Below are 21,908 nucleotides of genomic sequence, written 5' to 3'. Positions count from 1 at the left end.
ATAGATAGATAGATAGATAGATAGATAGATAGATAGATGTAGATGGAAGATAGACAGACAAACAAGAAAACAAATATATAAATACACAAGCCCATTATTTACTAGTAAATCTAATAGGTTTGTTCTCTTTGTATAATGTTGTCACTGGACATTGCAAGAAATATTACTGGCCAGTAATGAATTTATAAGTGAATGTCGCATATAGCACAGCAATATGAAGGATGTTTTGGGGGTGGGTGGCTTAATTCTGGGTAGAAAGTCCTGACTCAGTATCTCTGTAATACTTTGTGGAGCTTTGATGGTTTAAAGGCAGATGTTTTTTAGCCTGAAGACTACTGTTTAACTTCCATGACCAAACTGTCATTCAGCTTATTATTCCTACCACCTCACATAGCAGTCCCCTAAGATTTAGCTATTGTATTCTTTTGTAATGCACTTCATTTATTGATTAACCACTGCAGCATTCACTAGATAACATTATAACAAAGAACATGATCACTGAATAGATTTCAAGACTTGTTTAAGTGGACTGTAAATCTATTTATTTTCCAGATACAAAATAAGCTTTACAGCACTATAATTTTGCCTGCACTGACTCAAACAAGTTATGATGGATGTATGACATATATGCAAAAGATGCATTGGAGAGAGAACAAACATATATTTTTCCATCTGCATTTATTGGTTCATGTGTTGGATTCATTTTCTTCCTCCCAACCATGAGAAGGTGCAAAGGCTGTGAGCATCTCTGACATATGTCCTTCTAGCATAAAGAGTGCTGCCATTTTGAAAAATAGCTGTTGGTGGGAAGTAACTCTGCCAGTTATGACTATTGGTCACAGAGAGCTTTACATGCTGCAAGCAGCAATAAAAGGCATGACTGCACCCATACATTACATACCATCTGAATTTCTTGACTCTGACATGTGATATTTAAAGACATTCTTCTGCGGTCAGTTAAGCAGCAAGCAGAAGCTGTACTACCCACAGAAGTTGAAACAGTCCATAGGGTTCTGAGTGCTCAATCCAAACCAACTAATAAAATTTCTAGACCTATTTTCACACCCAAAATGTCAGCATTGCTAATGCAGGTGAAATCATTGTCAATAATTATGAGCCATTGTGTTACCTACTTTATGATGCTACACTTTGACACATTTCACATTTTTATTACAAGCAATATTTTCTGTTAAATATATAAGTTTACTCTTTGTTAAATTATTGTTCATTTAAGTAGTTTATCTTTGATAATCTAAGTTTTAAGTTGTTGAGGAATTTTAGCTTAGTAGTCAAAGTTCGAGACGCTGTCCGGTTCGATTCTTAGTTAGAGCGTCTTCTGCGTGGAGACATGCGGTAATGGGCGTACCTTCGTTGAAGGTTGTGCGTCAGGGCTGGTAACTCGTCACATAAAAATCAACTACCAATCATAGTTCCATTCTCAGTTAGAGCGTCTTCTGCGTGGAGACATGCGTGAATGGGCGTACCTTCGTTGAAGGTTGTGCAACAGGGCTGGTAACTCGGCATGTAAAAATCAACTACCAATCATTAGCGGACCAGAGTTCCGCTGTGGCGACCCCTAACCGGAAAAAAGCCGAAAGACACAAACAAAGTCAAAGTTCGATTTTGAAAATTTCTGCTTGCCCAGCGAGTCTCTAATGAAGTCAGTTAACCAGACAGTGTGTGCATCTAGGGCATTTACCTGGTTAATGCATAAATAAAATAATATAAGTAAATACATTTAAATGATGTTATTAATGACCAATCCCTATGAGACATCTTCACTGCTAGAGAGATGGAGCCCTAACTATACCCCTGATGACCCACTTTCGGCTAGTAATCTTGAGTGCCTGAGGAGGTGGTTGGTAGTATGGGAGTGATTTACTGCAATGGAATAGCCCTTCTCAAGGTCAGGGATACACTCTGACCTGCTGCATGACAGCCATCTCACAGTGACCAAAAGAGCTGAGGATGGGTGCTTGGGTCTGCTACAGCTGGTATTTGATGAGTGTGCATGTGTGTGTGTGTGTGTGTGTGTGTGTGTGTGCATGTGTGTGTGTGTGTGTGTGTGTGTGTGTGTGTGTGTGTGTGTGTGTGTGTGTGTGTGTGTGTGTGTGTGTGTGTGTGTGTGTGTGTGTGTGTGTGTGTGTGGCAAGCACTATTCAAAAACTCAGGTGAGAGGAACACGCAAAAATCTTTTAACCTTTGCCGGATGAGAGCTTGATCTCAGGCTATAACCTCCCTCTCCCTATGCTGTCAGATTAAAAAAGAATGGGCCAAAAGAGTATAGAGGTGGATGTATGGTTGTGGGTGGGTGCAACAGGAAAATAAGAATAATCATTATGATTTAGCCTTGAACTAAAATAAAGTGAAAAGCAACCTTTGTATTCCTGAAAAGAAGCATAAGAAATGAAGGTATGTAATATTTACCGCAAAACTATATTAAATTTAAAAAAAAAAAAAAATCATTCATAATGTGTTCAAATACAGAAATACACATAAAAGGATTTTTATTGGTGTTATGTCACAAATTAAGTGAAGGAAATTTTAAAGAACTGTATAATTTTGGGAAATGTTTTATTTTATTTATCTGTTAACTAGGTAGGTCCATAAGGCATAAATGCCAGCTACGCAGTATACAGCTGAGAATGGGAATGAAACCCCGATTGAGAAGATAAAGTTTGAAGTAGTTCATAATCTTAGGCTTCTGTGCAGTGCTGAAAAATAAAGACAAGAAATAATTCCCTAATTTATAGTTATTGAATGCATATTGCCTGACTATAAATCAAAGTATACTATACCATGCATGTGACTGTATCCAGAAGCCGCTGACTTATGTATCCATCTCTGGGTCTACAGTACATCTTGGTGATTAGTGCATTCCTTGATGAAACCCCAGCTTCAGTGAATAGGGTTCTCTGAATCATATTTCAGCTAATCTTGTCCTACGAAATTTGATTATTCTGGAAGGAAAGCATATTAGAGGGACTGAAGCAAATGCAACCACTTAGCGAAAAGTGAGTGAGGTATGTACCTGCTCCTTAATGCCTGAAAGAATGTTATTTCTTGGATTAAGCATCCTAAAAGACAAATGGGATTACTGAACACATTGTATGATATTATTAACCCACACATGACATCTGCTCATTAAAAAAAGGTCTGGGAATTTTCTCAAATTAACTGAATAACTGAACTCGTGTGATAAAGATTATAATAACACCAACTTTTATGTACAGTAGGAATATTTTTTTTTTGCTTTGCTTTGCCTTTACCATCATCAACTCGCTCTCTGAAAAATATACACTCCCCAGTAGTTTCAGGAATTGTGTTTATCTATAGCCTACGTGCTCCAGAGAGGGAACTTCATTTAATGTTTGACTCAGTTTTATTTGATCCTCTGTATATGATTTTAACAAATACACACTCTTCTAACTGGTACGGCGGTAGCGTTGTTACCTCACAGCAAGAGGTTCTCCCGTTCGATTCTCGGCTTGGCTTGGGAGTGCCTTCTGTGTGGAGTCTGCACGTCCTCCCCGCCATTGGGTAGCATTCAAAAGACATGTGTGCGTAAATGGGTGTGCCTTTATTGAAGGTTGGGCATCGAGCTGGTACCTCGGTGTTTCGTAAAAATCTACTGCCAATCATTAACGGACCGGAGTTCCGTTGTGGCGACCCCTTACCGGGAAAAAGCCGAAAGACAAACAACAACAACACACTCTTCTAACCAACTTTAAAAATATAAACATAAACAATAGAAAAAGTGGGATAACTGGATTACTCAATGATTCCCAAAACTATGGAATAAATTATGACTGACAGGGTTACTTCCTCACTATTAGGGTTTAAAATAATCTTGACAAGTATATGGGCATAAAGTGCAAAAATGGGATAACAGTAGTTAAGCTTGTTGAAGGCTAGTAGGTTGTAATTGACACCTAAACTTAGGAACCTATGAAATTAATCACTGATAAATGCTGTGCTGTTTTTGTAGGGGGATTGGTCCCATGTCCTCCACCCACATTGAAGGTTGTATCCCTCATACCCTTGATACTTTTGTATTCTAAATCTGAGATCACCACACTGAGGAGAAAAGGAACAATAAAAGAATTAAAAATGTAGATTGCTGTAACTCTATGGTGGTGTGATCTTTGCATTAGAATACATAAGCAAATGAGTCTGTAGGAGGAATAGACCTCACACTGGGAGGTGTGGGGAGTAAATGTCCCCCCCCACACACACACAAATGTTGATATAGCTCAATAATTATGTTTGTAGTCACTTGTTGACATCTGCCATTTAATTACAGAAATGCTATATACATGTAGAGTTTGCCATATCATAATGTAAGACAATGCTCTATGCTATAGGGCTTCAGTACCTCCTTTTAAATAATCTGTAAGATTAGACTTAAAGAGTATGTTGCATTGTTTAGTTTCTTTACCAGTCCTCTTTCAGTCAGTGTGTTTACCACAGTCAGATCTACATGTTGGAGAATGTTTAGCTATTTTTTGATACTGCAGATCTGATTTTTGTGATAGTTGGCCTGGATGTTTGCCATGTAGCTTCATTTTAAGAACTATAAGCATTAAATGCACTTTTAGTTGAATTCATATGCTAAGGACAAGATACACAACACATCTTAAGTTTTGAAAAAGTAGTCTTTGAAGAAATCAAATTCACTCAGTGGTTGGTTTGATATGTTATAACTGACCAAAGGTTTTCATCTATATAGGATGCAGGCAAGTGGAGGGTAACCAAACTTCTTGCTATAGCAAGTAATTAACTTTATCAGAGAAGAGCTTATGGAACATTAAAGTCCTTTCCCATTTCCCCAAGAGAGCTAGAGGTCTGACTTTACAAATACGTAAACATTAAGTGAATTAGAGGTTTTTAAGTAAGGGAATCTGAAGGAGGACCCAGTCATAAACAGCATTTAGCAGTGCTGTGTACAAAAAGAGGCAGAGTGTGGCCAAGCATCCACTTGGCACTGAATGAGAGTGCAGTCTGCTTCTAAGAAGTATGCAAACATCCAAGGAATGAGTAGAATTTAAATAACCCATTGCAGCCAATGGAACAAGATGCTAATGAAACAAGCAGGCAATGCAGTGTTTACAGAAGCCCAAAGCCAAGAAGAAGGCTATGCTTCTTGATGCTTCAGTGCATTTAGAAGTTCAAGTCATAAACAATATATTTCACTGCTACAAGCAAAGACACAGGGAGTGCATATCAGACTTTCACATATTCAACAACTAAGAACAATGAAAAATAATTTATGTAATTAGCATAACATTCCATCTGTGTGGTCAATCTTCATTTATCCTTGACCTTAGGGATACAATTTTCATCCTCGGAACTGGCTTGGCTGTTACACAGCTCGTGTAAGCGAAAACTCTTGAGCTAAGACTCTGCCCACAATTCCCCTCTCCAGATTAACTCAGGTTGAGTTTGTAGCTGGACAGAAAGACAGAAGAATATGTATATGGAATTGAAAAGGCTATGTCCAACGTCAAACCTAATGAAGTTACCAGGACAAGGGTTCGATCCTCCAAAAAGTCTGCAGGAGGGGGAAGGAGGGTGGGGTGCCAAGGATAAATGAAGAGCGACAACACACATGGAGTGTTATGGTAAGTACATAATTTCTTTATCTGATGTTGTTAATCTTCATTTATTCTTGACCTTTGGGAAAGAGTTCCCAGCTTCATTACATTTTGGGTGACCTGATTGAAGGATATTCCTGAGAACCATAGAGCCAAAGGATGTTCTTCCCCTGGAGACTAGATCCAATTTGTAATGAGTGATAAAGGTATGCAGAGTAGTCCATGTTGCTGCTGCACATATTTTATCCATGGAAGCCTTGGAATGGAAAACAGCAGACATGGCTATTGCCCTAGTAGAATGCACTCTCACTGGCGCTGGTAATTGGAGATTCTTTTTATTGTATATGAAGGTAATACAGTCTCTTAACCACCATTACAAGATATCTTTTGAAACAGGTTTCCCCAGAGATGGACCGGAAAAGGAGACAAATAACTGATATGATTTTCTAAATTCTTTAGTCCTGTTGAGGTAGACACGTAACTGTCTGTGAACATCAGGCAGATGGAAGCAATATTCACCTTTGCTAGAGAAATTTGGAAAGAAAACAGGTAAGTCAATAGTTTGATTAATATTAGTTTCTGAGGCCACCTTAGGAAGAAAAGAGAGTTTGGTTCTTAGACTAACCCTATCCTTATGAAAAATTAAGTATACAGGTTTTGAAGACAGTGCTTGTAATTCGGAAATCCTTCTAGAGGAGGTAATAGCTATGAGAAAAATGATCTTCCATGAAAGAAACTTTAAATGACATGTAGCCGCCGATTCAAAGGGGGAAGTACCAAAGACTGTAAAACTAAAATCAGATCCCAAGGAGTCAAACACACACCAAAACCAATAACTCAACAGAAGCAGGATCCAAAACAACGTTCCACAGCAAACTTTATTAATTTGAGCGCTTTTGTCGGCCTTAAGCCTCAGACTTCATCAGAAACACTTAAAATGCATTGTAACACACTTAAATCTCCTCATAGGATAGTCACATGATATTAAAACCACACCCCCATTGATTAACACAATTAATTCATAAAGAAACACAGTTCATTCATAGAAACACAATACATTCGTAAAAAAAAAACACTAACTAAAATTAAATGTGCAAAGCTCTTACAAACTGAGCTTTTTTATAAAGTGCGTATGCAGTACTTTAATTAATGTTAAAATTTAGATATTATTATAGTACTTAAGGTACATAATAATTATTGTAGTGCTTATATAACCTTCTGTAGTGAGTATAATGGTTACATTGTTCTTGTCAACCAGAAAAATACCATCCTTAAATATCTACTTAATTCAACTGATTACAAAAGTACTTTTCAAATTACATAGTACTACTTACATTGTGCAAGACCTTTATTTAAATATGAAATTCCGATTTAAGTTTTGAATAACTGATAATAGACAAGGTCTCACTGAGGCCTGGAGGACTGATAGCATTAACACGGAGTTGCCATATCAACTCCCTATACTCTAACCATATGTCTTTTGGCCCACCCCTCATGTGTTTGTCGGTAACTTGCTCTGAACCTGAAAATCTAAAACAGTGCCCACTATATTCAAAAACATGTCTAGCTAAGGCACTGGACATATTAACTTTCCGTATATCATAAATATGTTGGTAAATCTGTTTGTTGAAGGCATTTTTTGTTTAAAGCTTATGCATAAGATGAATTGCATGACAGTGTCTAGTATATATCGCAATTTGTCAACATTGCAGTATGTTCTACATAGGAAAAACAAAAAATAAAGGTCTTGCACAATATAAGTAGTACTATGTAATTTAAAAAGTACTTTTGTAATCAGCTGAATTAAGTAGATATTTATGGACGGTATTTTTCTGGTTGACAAGGACAATGTAACCATTAAACTCACTATAGAAGATTATATAAGCACTACAATAATTATTATGTACCTTAAATACTATAATAATATCTACATTTTAACATTAATTAAAGTATTGCATATGCACTTTATAAAAAAAAAGCTCAATTTGTAAGAGCTTTGCACATTTAATTGTAGGCAGTGTTTTTTTACGAATGTATTATGTTTCTATGAATGAACTGTGTTTCTTTATGAATTAATTGTGTTAATCAATGGGGGGTGTGGTTTTAATATCATGTGACTATCCTATGAGGAGATTTAAGTGTGTTACAATGCATTTTAAGTGTTTCTGATGAAAGCCGAGGCTTAAGGCCAACAAAAGCGCTCAAATTAATAAAGTTTGCTGTGGAACTTCGTTTTGGATCCTGCTTCTGTTGAGTTATTGGTTTTGGTGCGTGTTTGACGTCTTGGTTTATGTGCTATGGAGCCGGTTCCTGACAATGGAGATATCCCAGCAGATCCCATTCGTGAACTTAATAGTTCTATTGGGAGCCTGGAAGCCTTAATACAGGTGCTGTCTGAGCAGATAATGGACTTGGGAAGGAACCTATCTGCCCTACCTACTACTTTTGGACAAGTGAGCTGCTTGAGAGGCCAGTCGCAATATAGTATTACAAGTTCCATCCCCCCAGTGCAAGGCAGTCCTGTTTCTGCCTCTATTGCATCTACAATGACTGGGATTGGATGACTAGATGCAGCGGGAGGTGCTAATGTGGTGATTGACGTCGGGAATGGTGTAGCATCTTTTTCACTTTCGGAGTGGATGAACAAGGGATTATCCAGTGGATTTAAAGATTTTAGTGACAACAGGAATGTTAGCAATTATGTTGGAACCATCAATGAACAACTTGAACACCTCAAAAAGGAAATTATAAAATTTCAGAAATTGCAGGTTGAGAATAACTATTTACGTGAATGCTTGCAGAGGGAGCAAGTACCCAAAGGTTTAAGGACATGGAGATTTCCCTCAGGTACTGTTCAAGGCACTTATTTTTACAAAGAATTTGTTTCAATGTTTAATAGACATGGTTGTGAGCTTGTCGAGTGTATTATGTGGGAAAATGACAGGAAAATTGTTTCTATCAAAAATACTGTAGATAAATGTGATGCAATACTCAAAAATGATTTAGGATTTCTGCAAAAGTTTGACAAATACAGGGCTATGTTTGTTAACACTGATAAATATGTGGAGGACTTGGTTAACAAAAAAAGTAAAAAGTTAGCAAGGGACAAAAAAGATTAATAAGCTGGTAAGGCTTATCCCACATCAAGTGGATTCAGTAGAATTCAGCAGGTCAGCGACAGAGAAAATATGTATCAAAATGAGTATGTGGATCAGGATTTGAGGGATGATGTTGTAAATGAGAATGGTGATGATGTAATCCCTTTAGACATGCCATTGAGGAGGTCAGAACGCCTCCAGAATCGAACAAGGCAATTTGCCCAGGGCAGGGATGTAGAGAGCAATGGGAACTTCAGGAATACATTTTCCAACAGGGGTCGCCCCTACAGGGGATGAGGGAAGGGGAACAACAGGTGGTAATAGATTCTGCCACCCAAATGAAAACACACATAGTTATGAATAATGAGGGTGATTTTAAAATATTCAGTTTAAGTAATGCAACTATAGACAATGAGTGGGCAGATTTATTTCAAAAAGGGCTTAACTATGTTCCTTCTAAGGTTCCAGCGGTGGAAAAAATTATTTTGGAGATTAAAATGTTTGTTAGGAAAAATTAATTTGTGTATTTACTTTGATAATGAGATCAATAGTACACAAGCACCACAATGCAAAAAATCAAGTACATTTAACCCCCTACTACATCCCTATTTACAGGTCTTTGAAAACTTATGTAGTAATCAAGTCAGAAATCTTATTAAATACAAGAAAAAAGACTGTGCAACTAACCTTTCTCATGAAGAAAGTGACCTTTTAAAAAATATTTGTGACAATATGAATATTAGGTTAATGAAACCTGACAAGGGAGGGGGCATTGTGGTAATGGAAAAAAGATCTTATTTAGAAAAAAATGTATGAGCACCTTTTTAGTGACAGTTATGAACAAATATCGCTGAATGAATTGAACATAGCCTACAGGCACATTGATGTCATCTTGAATGATTTGTTATTAGATGGACAGATCACTATAAGTGAGTTTAACTTTCTACAACAAAAATCACCCCGGATACCGATTATTTTCGGTATTCCAAAAATTCACAAAAATATTGTTGATCCCCCTATGAGACCTATTGTTGATGCCAAGGCATCTAAAACATTTAACTTGGCAAAATTTGTGCATTTTCAACTTAAAAATGTATTGGAAAAATACCAACACGTCCTCAAGGATTCCTGGGACTGCTTGAGCAAGATTAAGGACAACTTATTTTGTGAACACTTGATACTAGCCACGATAGACGTTAAGGATCTCTTCACTGTCATCCCTCATGTTTTAGGTATTCAATGGTTTTACGATTTTCTTTGCAATAACACCACTTTTGGACACAATAGAATTTTAATGTTCAGAATGATTATGGAAGTAATTCTTGAGAATAATTTTATTGTGTTTGAAAACCAGTACTTTAAACAAAAGATTGGTGTAGCAATGGGGGCAGCATGTGCCCCCCCCCATTCGCCAATATTCTCCTCACCCAATGGGAAACAATGTTTGTGTTTAAACATGAATTATTTAAATTTTGTAAATTTTATGGGCGTTTCCTTGATGACATCCTGATATTTTGGGATGGTACGGAGGAAGCATTGGACAGTTTTTCTTGAATTTCTAAATAATAGTACCACGTTTTTGTCCTTTACTATGGAATCCACCAAGGACACAATACATTTCTTAGATATTAAAATTACTAAGGACCAGGTCAAAAAAGGGTTTAACTCAACAATATACAGAAAACCTACTTTTTCGAACACCTTGCTACATTTTGGAAGTTGTCACCCCTTACACCAGAAAAAATCATTGGTTAAGGGGCAAGGGGTGAGGATAGCAAGAATGGTCAGTGACTATAAACAATTTATTGATGAAATGAACACTCTCAAGCACGTTAACTAGGAGAGGATACCCCAAAGTCTTTATTGACCCTATTTTGCAGGAAGTTATTAATAAAAGAACTAACGGGTATTTTGTTCCCCTATTAGGTATTAATGTGTCAAATACAAATGCTATGCACACCTTGGATGGTGGGTTAGGTAACTTGAACATAGGGAACACTGACAGAGGTTTTAACAGGGAATTGATTCTGACATTTAGTCCTGTTTTTAGTGAGATAAAAGATATTATTTACAACAACTGGAGTATATTAACTGACATTAAAGAAAGTAAAGTGGAAATGGGACCGAGGCCAGTAGTGATTTATAAAAGAAGTTCTAACATTAAAAACATTTTAGAAAGGAATGTACAGAAAAGTGCGGGTGGATGTATGAGAAGATGTGGATACTGTGCACAATGTTGTTATGTTCTTGAAACTGATGTGGTGCATATTGAAGAATATGGAATTGTAAAGCTTATGCATAAGATGAATTGCATGACAAAGTGTCTAGTATATATTGCAATTTGTCAACATTGCAGTATGTTCTACATAGGAAAAACAAAAAATGCCTTCAATAAATGGATTTACCAACATATTTATGATATACAGAAAGTTAATATGTCCAATGCCTTAGCTAGACATGTTTTTGAATATAGTGGGCACTGTTTTAGATTTTCAGGTTTGGAGCAAGTTACCGACAAAGACATGAGGGGTGGGTGAAAAGACATATGGTTAAAGTATAGGGAGTTGATATGGCAACTCCGTGTTAATGCTATCAGTCCTCCAGGCCTCAGTGAGACATTGTCTATATCAGTTATTTAAAACTTAAATCAGAATTCATATTTAAATAAAGGTCTTGCACAATGTAAGTAGTACTATGTAATTTAAAAAGTACTTTTGTAATCAGTTGAATTAAGTAGATATTTATGGATGGTATTTTTCTGGTTGACAAGAACAATGTAGCCATTATACTCACTATAGACAGTTATATAAGCACTACAATAATTATTATGTACCTTAAGTACTATAATAATATCTACATTTTAACATTAATTAAAGTATTGCATACGCACTTTATAAAAAAGCTCAATTTGTAAGAGCTTTGCACATTTAATTTTAGGCAGTATTGTTTTACGAATGTATTGTGTTTCTATGAATGAACTGTGTTTCTTTATGAATTAATTGTATTAATCAATGGGGGTGTGATTTTAATATCATGTGACTATCCTATGAGGAGATTTAAGTGTGTTACAATGCATTTTAAGTGTTTCTGATGAAGTCTGAGGCTTAAGGCCGATGAAAGCGCTCAAATTAATAAAGGTTGCTGTGGAACTTCGTTTTGGATCCTGCTTCTGTTGAGTTATCAGATCCCAAGGAGCTAGAGGGTCTTTGAATAGAGGTTTCAACCCCAAGGTTCCCTTCATGAACACTTTACACAATCTATGGAAAATTAGTGAATGGTCTTTGAAGCCATTGTGGAAACTGGAAATAGAAGCTAGTTGGACCCTTAACAGTAGAAGCAGATGCTCCTTGATAGAAAAGCATGGATAAAAACTGCAATACCTTTTCAACTGGTGTAGAAAAGGTGTTAAGACCATCATTGTATGCCCAAATAGAAAATATTTTCCACTTGCTGTGGTAAAGTTTCCTGGTGGAAAGACTGGGGAAGCCAGTAGAATTTTTTTGGACTAGGGAAGATACATTTTTCTGACTGGCGACTAATGGAATTGAAGGAGCTAAGCTGTAAGCTTGAGGTGCTGAAGATTGGGGTGCACCAGTCCCTATGGATGTGACAGGAGATCCAGAATTCCATCCCTAACCCATGGACAGTGAATTAGATGAGGCCACAAGAAGAGGAACCCGACTTGTCGAGGCCAGAGGGGTGCAATGAGGATCACCTTGCTTCTCAACCTGCTGGCTTTCTTTAAGAAGAGAGAAATCAACAGGAAGGGGGCAAAGGCATAGAGTAGTCCCAAGGGCCAATTGTGAAGAACAGCATCTCTTGGGGACACCCCTGAGGGGGAATTAGGGCAAAGTAGCTGATGCACTTGTTGTTCAGGGGTGATGCAATGAGGTTGCAACAAGGCCGCTGCAGTGACGGAAAATCTCCTTTCTCACTCTGGGATTGAGAGAACACTCATGAGGCAAGAGAATGCATCTGCTCATATTAGAAAGTGGTTGGTGGGTATCGCCCATTGCCACACTCTGGGAGCTTCTCAACATAGTGGGTAAGACTTGGTTCTGCCCTGTTTGTTGATGTTGATGCCCTGTTTGTTGATGTACCAGACTACTGACATGCTATTTGATTGAACTGCAATCATTCCTAGAGGGAGGACAGATTGGAAGGCTTGCAATGCTAAGAGCACTGCCCTCAGTTCCAGAACATTGATATGCAGATTGGCCTCTATTGGGGACCAAGTGCCTTAGACTGCTCTTCCCACCTATGGTCATATAGCCTTGGGTTGAGGTGGAATGAAGGGACAGCCTAAAAGAATTTCCTTGGATTCCATCCACCAGGAAAAGTCCTTCTTGCAATGAATGGTGATTAAAATTGGATGCGTCATTGGATAGGTTAGGATGGACCATTGGAATGGCAGAAGCCATTGTAGCAGCCACATGTGAAATCTTGCTAATGGAACTAAGGTTATGGTTGCTGCTATGGACCCTAAAGCTTGAAGGATTAGAAGTGCATAAGCCTTGTCATTGGAGAGAATGGCTCATACTTGGGATTTTATCTTCTGTAGCCTGTGAAGAGGAAGAGAAGTTACACAAGACATGGTATTCAGATGAGCTCCTATGAACTCTAGATCTCGAGTGGGACTTAGCTGAGATTTTGATCGATTCACTGTAATGTCCAGATGAACGAACAGGTGCAGAATGAAATCTGTTGCTTGAAGCAGTAGGTGCCTGGTGGGAGTGATGAGCCAGTCATCTAGATAAGAAAACACCTGGAATCTGTGCAGTCTCAAGTGAGCTGTTACTGCTGCCAAACACCTGGTGAACACCCTGGGGGCTGTGGTGAGGCCAAAGGGCATCACTCTGAACTGAAAATGACTGTCTCCTAGCCGAAATCGGAGGAACCTTCTGGAGTGTTTGTCCATTTTTATGTGGTATTACTCGTCCTGAAGATCTGTAGAGCACATCCAATCATTTTCCTCTAAAAAGGGAAGTATAGACTGAATCATGACCATCCAGAATTTTGCTTGCTGAGCAAATTTGTTCAGAAGTCTGAGATCTAAAATTGATCTCAAGTCCCCTGTCTTCTTTTGCACCAAAAAGAACCTTGAATAAAATCTGGATCCTATCTGGTCTGGTGGGACTTCTTGGATGACTCTTTTTTCCTAGCAGCTTTTGAATCTCTAAAGCTGCTTGATCCCTCTAATTGAGTGGAACACTGGAGAGTCTTTGCTTTGATCTTGGAAAAAGAGTGAAGGGAATATGGTAATCTCTGGCAATGATCTTCGGCATGCAAGTATTCAAAGTTATTTGCCACCAGGCTGTTGAGTGCAGAGAAAATCTTCCCCTGACTGCTTCCAGAGGTAAGCAATCAGGTGTCCTTTCAGGAGTGCTGGTAGGATTGTCCAGAGAAAGAATCTCTGGAACCCTGATTTTGTGGGCCACCTCTGCTGCTGGGTTGGTGTCTTACAGTAGAGCTCCCCTCTCTGCCCTGAGAGCACCACCACCACATGTGTCCTGAAAAGGGCCTAGGGATTTTTTGAACCACATTTTTATGCTTCTCTGGTTCCTAGAGTAGGATCATTGGGGAGCAGAAAAATGTATGCCCACTGCAGATAGGGTCTTTCCATCTTTCCCACACCTGGTTTGAGTTTCTTTGCCTTTGTGGCCAAATAAGGAAGATCTGTCAAAAGGAGCATTGACAAAGGAAGACTTAAATGGCTCTGCAAACTCACACAATCGCATCCATGTGTGATGGCTTATGGCAATGCCTGAAACTACTGCCCTCATCATCCCTTCAGCTGTATGCGCAATGAACCTCATAGATGAGCTGGAAATAGACTCCAGGGTGGCTAGCTGGGAGGCCCTTTATCCTGGATGTCCTCAGACACAGCTCCTGCTAGGGTATCTGATAACTCCTTGATCAGATCCCTCTGGGGCCTAGGGAAATGTGCCATAAAAGTCAAAGACCTTAAAGCAAAGGTCAGTGATGCATACACCCGCTTTCTGAATCTGTTCATCTCCCTGGACTCTCAATTAGGGGAATGAACAGTGGAACTGTTTTCAGCTAGTTCCTTTTTGGTGGCCGCTGCCACCACAATAACATCTACCATTAACCCTTAGCCCAATGCTGGTGGCCTTCTGGAGCTGAGAGTATTTTTGTCCAGTCTCCAGGGATTTGGATCTATGGAGTCAGGGGAGTCAAGAGCCTTCCAAGCCCACTGCACAATCAATTTTATAAGATCATCAGTGGGAGGGGTCACTCAAGAAGTAGATAGGTGAGCACCAAAAGCCTGCAAGTACACAGACTCCTCAGAGGTAGTGTCTTTGGGCTTCCTAGGTAGAGACCTACCCATGAAGCGGAAGCCAAGGTAGAGCCCACATCAGCCAAGGTTTTGAGAGTCAAGCACAATTCCGAATAAAAAACTGGAGCCATTCCGGAACCCTTGCACCCAACAGTGGTGCTATTGCCCCGAGAGTCCGTTGGTTCCAAAGGAACCAAGGAAGTCAAGGCAGATCCTGGAAGTAAAGGGGAAAAAGCTGTCAACACCAGAGCAGCTGGAACTGGAGGGATTTGAGTCATAAACTATAAGCCTTCAGAGAAGGTTAGAGGAGGAAGATTTGGTGGAGTCATGGGAGAAAACACCCCAGCTCCAGAAGGGAGTGGGGTCTGGGAAGAGACAGAAAGATCTCTGGCCACAAGGAGCTGATCCACCGACCTCACATGTCAACTTTAGTTAGACTCCTGGAGGAATGGACAGATAAGCCTGAGGGAGATTCTGGTCTGTCAAGAAAAGGACTCGGGAGCTGTCTCACAAAGGAGTCAATAGATGGTGACTACCTTGTCCTGGGTGTGGTAATTATGTTTGTTTTTGGCACAGATGGAGTTCCAATACTTGTGGAAGTATAGTCGATGGAATTGTACCAACAAGGAAGCTGAAGATGTCGGTACCATTGTGACTGGCACTAAGGTCTGTGGTGCCATAGTAGACAGTGCCAATGTAGTCCATTCTGAAAGTTTCCTAAATTTAACATTTGGTTCTGCTGAAGTAGTGGGAGAGGAAGGTTTATGCTTTTTTCCTGCTGGAGCTATAGGAGCCGTCGGCACCGAGTGACTTTTCTTAGGTCCAAGATTAGATTTAGAGGGGGGACATGTCAGACTTGGATACAGCCTCCTCAAAAGAGGACTTAATTAGACCTTTCAATATTAATTTATTTTTCCTTTTGACTAAGGCTTGGTTACTGGCAAATAGTACAGTCTTCAATCCAAATGTAACCCCTGCAGGTACGGCAAGTGCATGGCTCAAAAAGGCATCATATCAGTCCAAAATAAAGAGCCAGCATAATGTGGTTGATCAACAATAATTTAATCCATGTAATGGCAAAAAAAAAACAGACCAGTTTTGGCAATAATAACAATGCCTTCATCAGTGTAAAGAAAGAACTCACAGAAAGACATATTTATTTCAAAATGAAAAAAGCAACTCAAATTGATTGGTTGGTCATAACTGCTCATTAAGTCCAGGCGGAAACAAACCACCTAGCCTAATTATCCATCTTTTTTCTTTCTGATTCAATATAGTATGCCAGACAGTCTTATTTCCTTTATCACTCTGTATAGTGTCAATGACTGTAAACCTGAAGGTTGCAGTGGGATGTATTAATACATGTCTATAAAGAGCATTGCTGATTCTTTTGTGTTTGATGTCACTCGAATGTTAGCCAATGTGATATTTAACTGGTCTGGATGTCTGACCAACATAGAATGCCAGACATGAGTAGGTTGCTGGATAAATTACCCATTCACTGGAACAATTTGCGAAAAATCTAATGTCAAAAACCCTGCCAGCATTTCGGCTACTAAATTGTTTAGTTTTATCCATTCTGGCACAATGAACACAATGTCCACATGGGAAACATCCAAACAGAAGTCCCCTTGTTAGGCTAAACTGATATAGTATGTTATGATTAGATGTCCCATTTTTATAATGATTGAAATGGGACCCTAATGTTTTGCCTCTTCTATATCCAAAAATACATCTTTCTTGGAGCATATTGGCCAGTCTGTCAACTGACACCAAAATGTTCCAATTTTGCTGAACTATATGAGAAAGTCCATGGGTGTTCCATCCATGCGTTATCAACCTAATGGGTGGTGAGTCTTGGGTGGTCTTGTCCTTATATGTCAAAAGATCTTTCTTATCTAGTGATGACACCTCCTGACAGGCCATGGAGACAGTGCCTGGCTTATACCCCCGGATTTTAAATCTTTTAACCATATCCTGCCTGAAATGTTCATATTTGTTGGGATCAGAACAGATGTGCTTAATTTTGAGGAATTGGGACTTTGGGATGTTACGTATAATGTGGGGTGGATGGTGGCTGGAAGCATGTAACAATGAATTATATTGAGGGTATTTGTGGAATATCTGAGTATCTAAGGTATCATCAGTATTCCTTGTTACCAAGACATCTAAAAAAGTGATTTGATCCTTGTTACCAAGACATCTAAAAAAGTGATTTGATCCTTGTTACCAAGACATCTAAAAAAGTGAATTGATCCTTGTTACCAAGACATCTAAAAAAGTGATTTGATTCATATCATGGTTACACGTAAACTGAATACCCTATTTATTACTATTAATATAGTCCATAAACTCCTGTAGATAAGCAACATCTGCTTTCGAAACTAACCAACAGTCATCCAAATAATGACGCCAGATATCCATTTCAGACAGGTGCAAATTATGGAGCGGATCGTAGATTAGTTGTTCCTCTATGTATGACAAATAAATTGGCATAAATGGGAGCAAAAGTTGCCCTCATAGCCATCCCATGAGTCTGCCAGAAACAATTGTCTTTATAATAAAAGACATTTTTGGTTAATACATGTTCTGTTAATCCAATAAGAAAAGTATTAAAACCCGGTGGGTACAATTCGAAAATGGTCAACCAAAGTTCAATGGCTTGAAGCCCAGCCCAATGAGGTATGTTAGTGTACAGGGCTGACACATCTAATGTATATAAAGACCACCCTGGTTCAATCTGACTGTCAGCTATGATTTGGAGAAACTCAGTCGTATCCTGGATATGGGCTCTAACATATTTAAGTAATGGGCGAAGGTATTGTAGTAGATATAAAGACAGTGGTTCAGTGAGGGAGTCACGACCAGACAAAATTGGTCTACCAGGGGGATCAGAATTTGATTTCTGGATTTTGGGTAGTAAATAAAGGTACTGTCTCTGAGGATCAGATACCATTAGATGTTTAGAAACAGACTCCGATATGATCCCCTCCTCCACGGCCAGATTGATAAAAATGTCAATCTGTTGATTAAATGTACTCATAGGATCCAATGGCATGGGCATGTAATATCGGCTTTTGTTTAACTGTCTAAGGACTTCAATATCATATTTCTACCAATCCATAACAACAGTAGCACCCCCTTTATCAGCTGGCAGAATGACAATATTCTTGTTAGACTTAAGTTCCTGTAGAGCTAGTTGTTGATCCTTTGAGAGATTATGTGATGTAGGTCCCATGTTCTGATAATATAGATGTAGATCTTTGAGTACTTGATTCATAAATGCTTGGACTGCTGGCTGTGTGGGTGGCATAAAGTTGGATTTCTGAAAATGAAAGGATTTATCAGCTGAGACATTATCATGTTGTCCAAAAAACAATTTTAAATTTAAGGTACGACAAAATGCACTAATATCAGCAGCAAAAACATCTTCAGCCACAAAAAATGCAGGGACAAAACTGAGACCTTTATTCAACAAATTCACTTCAGTGAGTGTGACAGAATATGAAGAAATATTCAAAACATTCTGACATTCACTTATTTGTTGCTCATTAATTGTAGTAATGTCTCTACATTCGGAATGTCTACAATGTTTGCGACCTGCCCTGTGTTTGTGACCCATAAAGGAATGTCTGTGTTGCTGTGTCTGGGTATAGGTGAGGTCATGGAATGTGGTGCTTCAGAGTCAGTCATAGAAGAAGACTTCCCCTGATGTCCCACGAAAAGATGTAGTTGTTTTCCTCAAAATAGACCTGGGCCACTTCCTTTTGTTTGGCTTGGTCCCACTGTTAGTGAATTTAACATTTTTCTGTGGTCCAAAGGGTCTACCTCGGTCATAATCTGCCTGATCCCTATTAAACTTATGTATCTTTCTATCCCTCAGTTGTTTCTCTAATATCAGTAGCTCTTGTCTGAGTTATTGAAGGCTAGTTTGATAACTTGCTTGTCCCTCAAATGGTTTGGTGTCCTCACATAATTTTGTTACTTCAAGCAAACCCTGGTCAATACATCGGTTATAATATGAAGCCAATGCTTCTACAAAGCCCATTGAGGCTTGTTGTTGCACAGAACACCATTGCTGTAGTACAGTCTTGTTGAAGATGAGCCGGGCCTAAGCAATACACACAGGAAGAATGCCTGCCAGAACTGGGCATTTTCCGTCCACAATCTTGGCACTGTTTAAAGCCAGTAGTTCCTTTTGATTTATCTGCCATGCTGACAGGCACAAAAAAATGGAAGGTCAACAGGCAGCAATCACACACACATGCACACCAAAGGAAAAGAAAACTACCAACAATGGTAGTCCAAAATTACCTAAGGAGGTAGAGAGAGAGAGAGAGGTACTACCAACGATGGTAGGGAAAGAATACCATAAGGTAAAAAGAAGCACACTCACTCGCCAACGAAAAGTGAGAGAAAACTAGAAGGAAAACAGGGTGAGTAGAAGAAGTACAGATGTACAGATAAATAATATATACATATGGTGATGGACAGGTTGACAGACGAGATCAGACAGAAGTCCCCATGGACATGTTTGCAGATGACATTGTGATCTGTAGTGAGAGTAGGGAACAGGTGGAAGAGACCCTGGAGAGATGGAGGTATGCTCTAGAGAGAAGAGGAATAAAGGTCAGCAGGACTAAGACAGAATATATGTGTGTGAATGAGAGGGAGGATAGAAGAATGGTGAGGATGTAAGGAGTAGAGGTGGCGAAGGTGGATGAGTTTAAATACTTGGGGTCAATAGTTCAGAGTAACGGTGAGTGTGGAAGAGAGGTGAAGAAGAGAGTACAGGCAGGATGGAGTGGGTGGAGAAGAGTGTCAGGAGTGATTTATGACAGACAAGTACCTGTAAGAGTGAAAGGGAAGGTCTACAAGAGGGTAGTGAGACCAGCTATGTTATATGGGTTGGAGACAGTGGCACTGACAAAAAGGCAAGAGTTTGAGCTGGATGTCAGAGTTAAAGATGTTAAGATTTGCACTAAAAACAAGGAGAAAGGAGGGAGTAGCTACTGCAGCAGTGATCATTGAAATGTTTAAGTATACTTACTCTGCTATACCATTTTTATCATATTTGATCACTGCTGCAGCAGTCTAAACTATATGTATAGATTACAATAGCTTTGAACATCTGGGAGGTGGAAGGGGAAAGGTCCAGGAGCCCCCGGAGAATGGCCCTAGCAAAGCTTGATCTAGATCTGGAAAAAATGAATCAAGCTTGCAGTGCTTTAAAACAGTATGTATAGAGGACGGAGCTGCTGCTTCAAGAATACTTCTGGAATACAGCCCTTTCCAAAAATCATAAATGAAGCCAAGGCCCTGGTGAAGTGTGACTTAACCCTGCCTGGAATAGTTTTGTTGTGGTAGGAATAACAAAAGGTAATAGCCTGAGACAACTCTAGGAAATAGTCTGATTTGACACACATTGTTCTTACCTTCACAGGAAATGAACACTAATTGGAAATTCTGAATGATTTTGTTTTGTCAAGATTGTACCGGGGTGCCTGTGGACATCCAAGGTGTGAAATATCCTTTCTTCCTCATTTCTGGGTTCACAGAAGAAAATGAGAAGATGGATAACTTAGCTTAAACCTGGATAGCTCTTTATATATAAAAGAAGGGTAATTCTCAAAGAAACCGTATCTTTGTGGAAAATGAAACAGGGTTTACCCACCATAAGAGCTTGTAACTCAGATACTCTTCTTGCAGAAGCCAGAGCAATCAGTAAAATTACTTTCAATGTTAATAACCTCAAGTCAGCCAGACAAACTGGTTCAAATGAAGCAAGTGTTATTTTTTTCTAATAAAAATTAAAACCTGAAGGAGAAGCCATCGACTTTCTTGGAGGTCTTATATGCAGCATCCATTTGAATACATGTTGCATTATAATGCATTGAAAGGGGAGGATCCATGATTAGATATGCTGAAATAGTCAACAAATGAACCTTAAGAGATAATTGAGACAGGCTATAGGATAGTAACTCAAAACAAATATTACAAAACCATTGAAACTTTAACCCTGAATTGGTACTGGTTATCTTGTTGGCACGAATTAGAAACATTTTTCATTTTCTTACATATAATTTTCTAGGAGCAGTCTTTTTTTCCTCCATTACTACCTGCTGCACATCCTCAGTAAACAGCTGTTTAAAAGGTATTAAGACCCTATTATCCAGGCAGTCAGTTGTTGTTGTTGTTTGGAGATGGGATGTATCAAACACCCTTGTTCTTGTGTGAGTAGATCCAGTCTGTGAAGAAGCTTATTGCTTATTGCCACTGGCCATTTCTAAAAGAAAGAAGAACCACTATTGCCTGGACCAGAACGGAGTTACTGCAGTGATCTTTGAGGAGTCCTGAATCTTTGAAGGTACCCTGGATATCAGTGGAAAGGGTGGAAAATCATACAGGAACATTCTGGTAAAGTAAAAGAAAAATCTGTCTTCTAAGCCTTCTTCCATGGAGTCCTGGAGCAACATTTTTCTAGCTGAGTGTTCAGAGAGGAGACAAAAAGGTCTGCTTGACAAACTTCCCACAGATGGATCAAATCTTGGAAGACCCCCTGGAAACTAATGAGGATCTGCCTTTGTCCAGCTCAGTTTGTCTGCCACACAATGTTACTCTGACAGAATCTGAGGTGTTTGTAGAATGAGACTGTAATGTAACGCTATATCACATGCTAACATGACTAGTCTGCATAGGAGGTAGAATCTGCTTTCCCCTTGCTTGTTTCTGTCACATCACTGTGTTATTGTCTGTAACAACCTGAAGAGGTCAATGAGACCACAGATGATTCAGAGTTCAGAGTATTAATAAGAGCTAGCATCTCTTTTATGTTTACATGCTTCGGTCTGTCTATCTTCTCCCAGAGAACTTGCTTGTATCCCCTTTGATACTGCTTTCCAAGCAAAATCCAAGGTG

Source organism: Protopterus annectens, chromosome 11.part0, assembly GCF_019279795.1.
Source record: "Protopterus annectens isolate FY-2018-M chromosome 11.part0, PAN1.0, whole genome shotgun sequence".
NCBI lineage: Eukaryota > Metazoa > Chordata > Ceratodontiformes > Protopteridae > Protopterus > Protopterus annectens.
The sequence above is the reverse complement of the archived record's forward strand: the minus strand, read 5'-3'. Positions refer to the sequence as shown.